This window comes from Ptychodera flava, unplaced genomic scaffold (assembly GCF_041260155.1).
Source record: "Ptychodera flava strain L36383 unplaced genomic scaffold, AS_Pfla_20210202 Scaffold_65__1_contigs__length_701920_pilon, whole genome shotgun sequence".
NCBI lineage: Eukaryota > Metazoa > Hemichordata > Enteropneusta > Ptychoderidae > Ptychodera > Ptychodera flava.
Window position 1 is genome coordinate 393,304 of NW_027248387.1, and position 10,244 is coordinate 403,547.

Consider the following 10,244-nt stretch of genomic DNA (forward strand, 5'->3'; position numbering starts at 1 on the left):
TCACTATTGATTGCAATGAACCCTTCAGTATTACAGACAACATCAAGTTCCGAAAGTTGATCGTCCATTAAGTTGTTGATGATGATGATGATCATTATTACCGTTCACCATCTTCCTTCGAGGAATGGTCATCGAGAGATACAGAAGATACAAAGCAGCTGCAGCGTGGAGGCTCTAAGTCTTCAAAGATAACACCGTTTATATCTTATACAAAGATGTTACATACATCAGGTGTTGTCCCTTCTAGTCAAGTGCTTGGGTTTTTAAAGACATTTCTGTATGCTATATGTACAGTGGTTATTTATACATAATTGTCATCTCATAATTCGTGCTTCTACCTAGTAATGACATATTTATGTCCAATGTTTATTTCAATGGCGAAAATCGTAAACACCAGAACAATTGTTTACTTGTTTGATTTCTCACGGTCGGTATTACTATCGTTCATTATTCACAATTCTGAACCTGATCATTGACCTTTATGTGGAATTGACGTCATTGACGTGGTTTTGTCAAGTTGACTCTAAACTGATCAAAATCTTATGATATACCTGTGAAGGGGTTCATGCTTATTAGCGACACTTCATCATATCTGCAGGAATTTTAACTGATAATTTTTGGTTCTGACATAACAATTAAAGGGGAAGTTTACCCCGCGTTATTTTTATATATGTGGTAGCTTTTGCCTTACTAGACAGGAAATATTGGTTTTACCATTTAGAACTCCCGCGCTCATTTGAAAAACGGGTATAACAAAAATATAACAGAGTTCCATGATGGGAAAAATAATGTCGTCACATACTATATAGTTGGGACCGTTTCTCCGCTAGTAAGGAATTTCAACTCGTCTACGCTCACCTCAGGCGGTGCATATTTGCAGAACATTTGTTTCCACCTTGGGCTCGGGAGCTTCTGAATAAATAACGGTTACTCCACCATTGTTAGTATTTCTTGTGTTATTTACTGTCAAAAGCTGATTCTAACATAAACCATATACTCCAGTGACGGGTTCTCCGACTTGAATATGGATATCTTGGTAGTCGGATTCAATCTATGTTAGTTTGAACCGTGTTATTATCCTAACAAGCAAGTAAGCACGCTTCAAGTGAATCAATGCAGACAGTAGCAGAGAAGACGACGACTATTCAGAAGTAAATGCAGTGTGACTTTTTATTGCATGCCTCGTATGTCGAACGTCGCGCCCTCCAAAGAATTCAACGGCAACTCGTCGATGACGTCGCGGGCCGCACAGTCATCATTTGACTAAAAGTGAATCGGAGCTATTTTCAACTTATCAACTTTTGGATATAAAAATTTTGAAATTTCGTATTTTGCATAGGAAATCCGATTTTAGGAAAAATTGGCGTAAAAAAGATAACCCGCATAACAGTAGTTTAAATATATCTATTTTTACGGATTTTCGTCTCAGATGGAAATGAAGTATTTTATTATCTTTTGCCAATAAACCTAAATATTTTGAGTGAAAGCTGTGTAAGTGAGGCATGTCATAAAATCATTATAGCCCAAACAAGGTACTATGTACTCTCGGGGCACTCCATCGAAAGGCTTCAGGAAGATGGGTTTGACCCGCTCAACGTTGCATTCCTCAAAGTCATACCCTGTATTATTCTTAGTTACGTATTGGGTTGCCATTGTCTCTGCCTGAGTCAAAAGATGAGCTGGCTCTAACCTCACAGTGCAAACAGTTTTCTCACCATATTTCGCAACCTATCGGAGATTTCTGTCTAAAAACGCTTCAGTACGGCTCTTTGGATATTATTTAAATTTTAAGGCCTGAAACGGGCAGCCGATTCTCTTTGCTTTAGCACACCAAACACACAGCGAAGCGACGGGTCTGGTCCGTAGTTCAACCTTGCTTTCGCTTTTTCGTGTCAAAGGTTCTCTGTAAAAAAGTGCCTTTCTTAATGACTAAAATATAGGCAGTTTTTTGTTCACGTGTTCACACACGTGAGCATATGTCGCAGCGATGTCTGTCTGTCTGTGTGTCTGTCTGTCTGTTTGTCTGTCTGTCGGTCTGTGTGCTCGATATCTAAAAAACGGCTCATCAGATCGGAATCAAATTTGATAAATAGATTCAGTTCGGAAATGGCAAGAACTAATAAGTTTTTGGTGTGTGTGGCTTGCTTACTTTTTGCTCATTTTAATAATTAATGATTTAGAAAAAAAACGGATATATATTGACAACGACTGCGCACAATTTGATGAGATTTGCTAAAAATGTTGATCACATCAAGATATATCAGCTGTGAAAAAATTAAGGGGTAACATAGAAGATAATGTATAATTTGCATATTTAATGAACTTTCTAATTAGGGAAATATATCTGATTTTACTTGATCAAACTTGACAAAACTTGGCATCTAAGTTGAAGATGCTATGATTTATGTCCAATGTCCAATGAAGTTTTATTCATGTAAAAGACCACCGCCCATCAAACTGAAAATATACAAGTTATATAAGAAAGAAAATGTGGACACGTGATGCTTAAATTCATCAAATGTACACACAACACTACTTCTGTTGACAATGACTTACAATGACTTCAAATAATTTTCTCTCACAAACATTGCCTTATATATAAAGATTGACAAATTAAATATAATGTTAGGATTCTCTGTTGAAAGTAAAGATACGACTTTTTCTCTAGTCAGATTGTTATATAAATAAAAATTCAGGTAGTTAATCCCTTCAAAGTGTTGTATAAAGTGGACAAAACGCAAGAAAGTGAATCTCATCTTCTTGGACTGAAACACTTTGCTTTTCACAAAAGAGGCAAATTCTGTTCTGAACATCAATGCCTATGATTTAACATTATTGAAAGTCATTCAGCATTTTGACTTCATCAAACTCTTAATTTACATATTTCATGAACTTTTAAATTAGGGGTATTTATTTGAAATGACTTGACCAAAATTGATTAAACTTGCTATGTGTATTAAAGATACTATAATATAACATTGTTTAAAGTCATTGAGCATCATTACTTTAGCCAATTCCTTATTTGCATATTTAATAAACTTTCCTAATTAGATATATATATCTGAATTGACTTGACCAAAGTTAATGAAACTTGCTATGTACATTGACGATACTATGATATAACATTATTGAAAATTATTAAGTTTTACATCAGCCAATTCCTTATTTACATATATAATGAACTTCACTAATTAGGGATATATATCTGAATTAACTCGACCGAAATTGATGAATCTTGCTGCATATATTGAAGATACTATAAAACAACATTATTGAAAGTCATTCAACTTTTTTACTTCAGCCATTCCTAATTGTATATTTAGTGAACTTTCCTAATTAGGGATATTTATCTGTATTGACTAGACCAAATTTGAAGAAACTTGCTATGTACATTAAAGATACTATGATACAACATTGAAAGTCATTAAGCATTTTTACTTTAGCCAATTCCTAATTTGCAAATTTAATCAACTTTCATAATTAAACATGAGGGGATTGGCCGGCACAAACCATGTATCAACGCTAATCCCCTGAACGCGGAAAATTTCCGCGTTACCGAATTAATGGCTTAATGACTCCCAAGAGAGTAAATAAACTACCGATCAAGTAGTACAAAAGATCACAATGTTGTGAATATGACAACACCGTGATATTTGTAGAGCAATCACCGATTGACAGTCAGTTCACACCTCAAGTAAGGTATCTTTTCATATGAAAGTTATTTCGAACTACAGCGTTTGTGCCTGGGAATCTTGGTATGAAAGGATATTTATCTGTCTTGACTAGACCAATGTTGATGAATTGCTTTGTACATTTAAGATACTATGACACGACATAATTGAAAGTCATTTAACATTGTTACTTCAGCCAATTCGTAATTTGCATATTTAATGAACTTTCCTGATTTGGGATATATACTTGGATTTAGAATACTGTCTGGTGAATATTGTTCGTTATGTTGATCATAACTTTCAATGAAGTTTCAAACATGTGGCAAAGGTTCAAATTTACACATAACTGCAATATATATTGAGAAACACGTTAGCATTTTCAGTTCATATCTGATTGATATTAACGATTGGCATCCATTTCTGTACAGCAATTCAGGACATCTGGTTATGCATAGAAAGTTACGAGGCCAGCCAAAATTCGTGTCAAAATCGAACTCGCGCGAGTAGCACTCGAAAGACAGCGCCTGCCATGGCCGTGCAGCGCACGGAGGGAGCAGCTCTACGGCATCTACGAATGCAATGTGGATATATTGTGGATATATTTAGGGGACAAAGCCCTATGGAGCTTGTCCCCTATTGTATTTACTCTGGATCACTTCTTCTTCTTCTTCTTCTTCTTTTTTCCTCTTCTTCCGACAATTCTTTGCAAAGCTAGATCTCCAAAACCGTTGCGCGCAGCCTTTTCAAATTTGCAGGGCATATTAAGCATACTGAGTACTGGTGCACCTGACCCTTCATATTTTGATTGGATACATGACCTGGCTGTTATTAATTATTAAAAATTTTAATTTCACCTAATTTGCATAAAAATTGAAAAATCGAAAATCTGTTAAGAAACGTTTTAGACCATACTACCTAGATGCTACATACCAAATTTCAAGAATTTTCACCTTGCCGTTTATGAGAAGAAGATTTTTAAAGTATTATTTTTCTGATTTTTCAATAACCTTTGACCTCCCCTATATCTCTGCAGCTAAGCTATACCAATGGCTTAGGCCAAAAAAAAAAATAGTTTGTTTCTCATCCTAGGCATCTTGCAAAAATGATGCGGTGACGCGTTTTTTGTTTTTTTTTTGCTGCTACTTTTTTTTTATTCAACCATCAACAACAACGCGCTTACAACATGAGAACATAGGAATGCATGCAGAGATAAATGCACAGCAAATTTTTAGCATATCAACAGTGCTGCTAGTGCAGAATGCAGTTTTGATAGCTTTCAATGACATAGTGTACAGTTCTGAATGGAATGTTACAGCACTGTGTGATGTTCAATGTTCTGTCTAGTTCAGTTTTGTATATCATAAAATATTTGTGTTGCTTTGGTATGATCTGAACGGTTTAATTTGTTCTTTTTTTTTCTTTTTTTTCGTTCCCTCTTGAGATGCAAAAAAAAAGGTTGGCGCGGCGGGTCTACATTGACGCGCGCGGGGATGAGAAACAAACTATTTATTTTTTTTGGCCTTATTCTGGCCTATATGAGAGTCGTGGGGGGCCGGGGGCTGGTGACTACTGAACAATGACCTACAGGGGATCAAACTGCAAATCAATATTTTGAGGATGAACTTGACCTATGACCCTGTACATTTTGTTGCAGTGCGAATAAAATATTTCAAAGGTATGTACATTGCCTGCTCGTATATTTCCGCCATTGACTTGCGTAAATCAAACTAGACTTGTTCAAACGACCTATACGAAAGTTTGACATTCTTAGGAGCATCTTATACTTTCTGTCCAAAACTTACACGGAACAGTATCATGACCTCTCTCAATGACTGTTTGAATATTATGTACGAATCGTAAACATTCAATTTGGTATGTGCACCTTCTCTGTCGTGTATGTCACGTCAGTGATGCAGTTAGACTTCCGTGGCTTATTTATGGGCGTAATCGATATAATTTACTACCTCAATATTAAAATTCGCTAACAAGAAACTTGTAGTATTGCGGTTCTGTCATGATGCAGTCGAATAGGACCGTAGTCTTCAGCAGTGTAGACGATATGGAAGAACCGGACGGGACCATGAACGATGAAAGGCGTAGCTATGCATACACATTTCAACATGTTCATTTGTTTGAAATAAAACATAATTGTGAAATTTCGAAAATAATTATAAATGACATTTCGGAATATATATATATATATATATATATATATATATATATATATATATATATATATATATATATATATATATATATATATATATATATATATATATATATATTGTGTTGGATTTACCCTTCACGACCCTAACCAGCCGATATTCAGAAGATCGCCCTCTATCTTTCTTAAAGGGACAGTCCACCCAAAATTTCAACAGCTGTATACAGGTGTATACTTATGTCATAAAAGCATATATCATTGCTTTTTGCACAGAAAGAGCGATTTGTTGGAGTTATACACGAAAATAAATATCAAAATCAGGCAATATGGAGCCTTTTCTAGCTTACTGTACGCGACCATATTGTCTACTTCCTCCGCAAAGCATGCCGGGAGAAATACCGAGGAAGTCCCCTGAGATATAAACATACACATGTAAGTATTACGGATGTACCAATAATCATGAGCGAGATTTCGATCAGGCATTATGTATGATTAGAAACTCTAAGTAAAAAAGGCCTCTACAAATTGTTTGCGGTAGAGGTTGGCAGTGACACAAGTTTTCAGAACTATAAGTAGGCTACTGTACAAGTTTTGCGTATTCGAAGCCATTTCCAAGAGAAGGACTTCGTCAGCAGTTTGACGATCCATAATCAAATAGGGATTAGCAAAATACTTGAAGATGATGCTGTACCATAAAACTACACTGGAAATCAAATGCATCGATGAAAAGGAGGACATCGAGGACGATTGAGAGAGACACTCTCCGTAACAGAACAGAAATTTATAATTCAGAATATTTATGATTTTTTGTGTCGCCGGAGAGTTTTAATGTGATCACCTTTCTTACAAAAAGTTTACTTATCATCCTTGTTATTCTGATGACGTCGCATTTGTATTTAAACATAATAACGTTCGCTTGATGAACTGAATCCAGAATATTTATTTTTGCTTGGTCATGTTTAATTGCATCAACGCAACTAGCGTCCAAGCGTCACAACACCGGAAACGATCCATATGTTGAAATGCGTAATCTGGAACCAGGACATGGGTGTAAAAGAGTTTGGGAAAACTCAACAGAGGGAACTGGACCAGAACTTTCATCAATCTCGGGAAAATTTCCGACATCACAAAATATATGAAGTATTTTCTTCTTTTTAAAAAATGTTTGCAGCTTAAAGTTAAAGTTATTATCGGGCCTTTGTGTTGTAGGTTGAATTTTTCCACGAGGCCACGGCAGCAAGTAGCGTCGAAAAAGTACTGAGAGATTTCGCCACGATTAAATAAACAAGTAGCAGTAAGTGGAGTTCGTTACCAGTGCGGAAGTACAAGGATTTTTGCAGAAAAAACTAATCCAAATGGCATGTATTTCAATACTTGGCCCAAAATGAACTGGCTATAAATGAACCAACGTTTTACATGAGCACACTTCTCGACGGTCGGACAACCACGCTATGTTGGATGGAAGTGAAAACGAGGCGCTCTGTTGGAAGATGTCCAGGAATTTCCATAGGTAGAAATCAGAGCGCATTATCGTAATTCCAATTCGCCACTCAACCGCAGCAGCACATAACGTCATTGAGCTAAAGCCAGGAAACTTTCAGTTCCAGAGTGGGAAAATGGAACCAGAAATTCGATATGTGTGATCAAAAATTGTTAGCGTTTCTCTCCTCAGTCAGTCCATTCAGATTGATTAGGGAGCCTCCAGTAATTACGGGTGGTGGGTGGGCCGGGGTACACCTGTACCTTAAAACGTGACACTCCCCCTTTCGTCCTATCTAAAATGTGACCCTCCCCCTTGTCCGACATTCTAGAACTTGACACCCCCCAAAAAAACCACTGCGGTATTCTCCCCAGGATTAACTGAAACAGTATCAGCTAATTTACATAACATTGGTTCAATTGTTATGTTAGGGACAAGTTACAGAGGGGAAGTCTGGTGTTTTTTTAGGAACAGTCGCAAATAATCACGCAAGAACTTTTGAAGAGATATGGTATTTCATACACTTTAGGGGAGCGTCACCATAGTTTGCGCAACTATTAGAAGGCAAGATGTGGCTGATTTAGTGCTTCATCCAAAATGTCAAATCACAATACATGGAGTCTATCAGGCAAATTATTGACAATTTTCCCCCTACAAAACATGCTTTATCAGTATAGTAAATATGTTTGATAATGTATTTAAATGTAGTTTTCTTGAATTGAATTAATGTTCTTGATTAGACTAGAGTGGTTACAAGTCTATGGTTGTGTAAGAAATTTGATTTTGGAATTTCACCGAAATGTTGATTCACTATGCATGGCGGTCTATGATGAAACCATGAATATTTTGTTTTCCAATACAAAACTAGGTAAACCTGTGCATGAATGTGCACTTGATTATTTATATTAATGGTTTTGATTAAAACTAGAGTGGTTATAAGTCCATTGTTGTGCAAGAAATTTGATTTTGGAATTTCACCGAAATGTTGATTCACTATGCATGGTGGTCTATGATGAAACTATGAATAATTTTTTTTCCAATACAAAACTAGGTAAATTTGTGCATGTATGTGTGCTTGGTTATTTATATTAATTTTTTTGATTAAACTAGAGTGGTTATAAGTCCATGGTTGTGCAAAAAATGTGATTTTGGAATTTCCCTAAAATGTTGATTTACTGTACATGGTAGTCTATGAGAGAACTATGCACAATTTCTTCCAATATGAAACTGACAATATTTTGCATTTATGTAAACTTGGTAATGGATATATACTTTTCCACTCGTTGCATAAGTTTTTTTATCTTGTCCTTTATCAGTTTTAACTGTTCAAGGTGTTTAATGAAGGATACCACTGCATCTTCTTTGCCTGTGAAACTTGTTGATAATGTGTTCGTTTTTTGTTGGTGATTTCCTTTTCAGGAAATATCACACAGACAATCAAAGTTTTGGCCATAAAATCAGCTTCTGTCAAAAGTGACCCTCCCCTCAACATAGGTTTATAAAAAGTGACCCTCCCCCTTGAACTGTTTTCTAAAAAGTTACCCTCCCCGATTTCCCCGGCCCACCCCCTGTAATTACTTAAGGCTCCCTTATATCCCAGGAATGCTTTCTCTCCACTTTGCTATCATACGTGACTTTTTAATTTTGCCATATTTTCTCTCCCGATCCGTCGATCGGTACTATTTCATTCTTTTTTTTATGTAATTTCTCCCCACAACCGGTCGCATGGTCGTGAATGTAAAGTGTTGAATTTTTGCCGACATTTTTCTCCGAGACCGCTTGTAAAGTCGTGGCTTTCAGCTTTATGACTTTTTTCATGATTTTTTCTCCAACACCGGTCGCGAAGTCGTGATTTTCAGTTTTAGACTTTTTTTCAGTAGTTTTTCTCCATGACCGTTCACCAGGTCACGGCGTTCAGCTTTTTTACTTTTTTCTGTATTTTCTTTTCACGACCGGTCGCCCTGTAGTAGCTGTAAAGTGTTGAATTTTTCCCAACATTTTTCTCCACGACAGGTCGTGCGATCGTGGCTTTCAGCTGTTCCCCATTATTTTTCTGTATTTTCTTTGGCACGCCCTGTTGACAGGTCGTCATGGCTGTAAAATGTTGAATTTTTCCAGCATTTTTTCCACAATAGATCGTGAGGTAGTGGCTTTCAGCCTTTTACTTTGTTCTGTATTTTCTTTCCACGACCGGTCAACATCTCGTAGCTGTAAAGTTTTGTATTTTCCGCATTGACCGGTCTGAGGTCGTGACTTTCCCGTTTGTGACTGTTAAAATTTTGTATTTTCTGTCCGCGGCCGGTCGCCAGGACGTGGCTGTAAAGTGTTGAATTTTCCTGACATTTTTCTCAACGACTGGTCGTGAGGTCATTGCTTTCAGATTATACTCAGTAATTTTTTCCCAAAGACTGCACCAAGTTGACAGCAGACAAACTGCGACTCAAATCCGAGTCCGCCGTCACTCTATTCCTACCTCCATGGCGGTTTCTAATTACTGGTAGCTCACGACCAGTTCAGTTTGAGTTGTGAGTAAAGGAAAATTTCAAGTGTATGTTTTATGACTCACGTTGAAAGGATGAATTAAAATTTCATTTTAATAGTGCCTTGAGAACATTACAGTGTGTTTGAAGTTTACTTCAGTGCCCCGGCGAACATGAAAATGCATGTGCTATTGTATGTTAGATGAGGAACACTTCATTAAGAGTCGGACAGATGAGCCGTTTCCGGTCGTCCGCTGTCTCTCTCCTCCTCCCCCATGGGGAACGGTGCTTGAAATTATCTCTTCATTCTTCACTTCTTTTCTATTTGTAATAAATTTATATTAACTGAAAAACTAGCAATTTGGATTGGCATTTTTCACTAAAAGTTCTTTGTTATAAAAAGATTTGTCAATGTTTTTAAACCAGCGTTGCAATGGCCATGGAGCTAG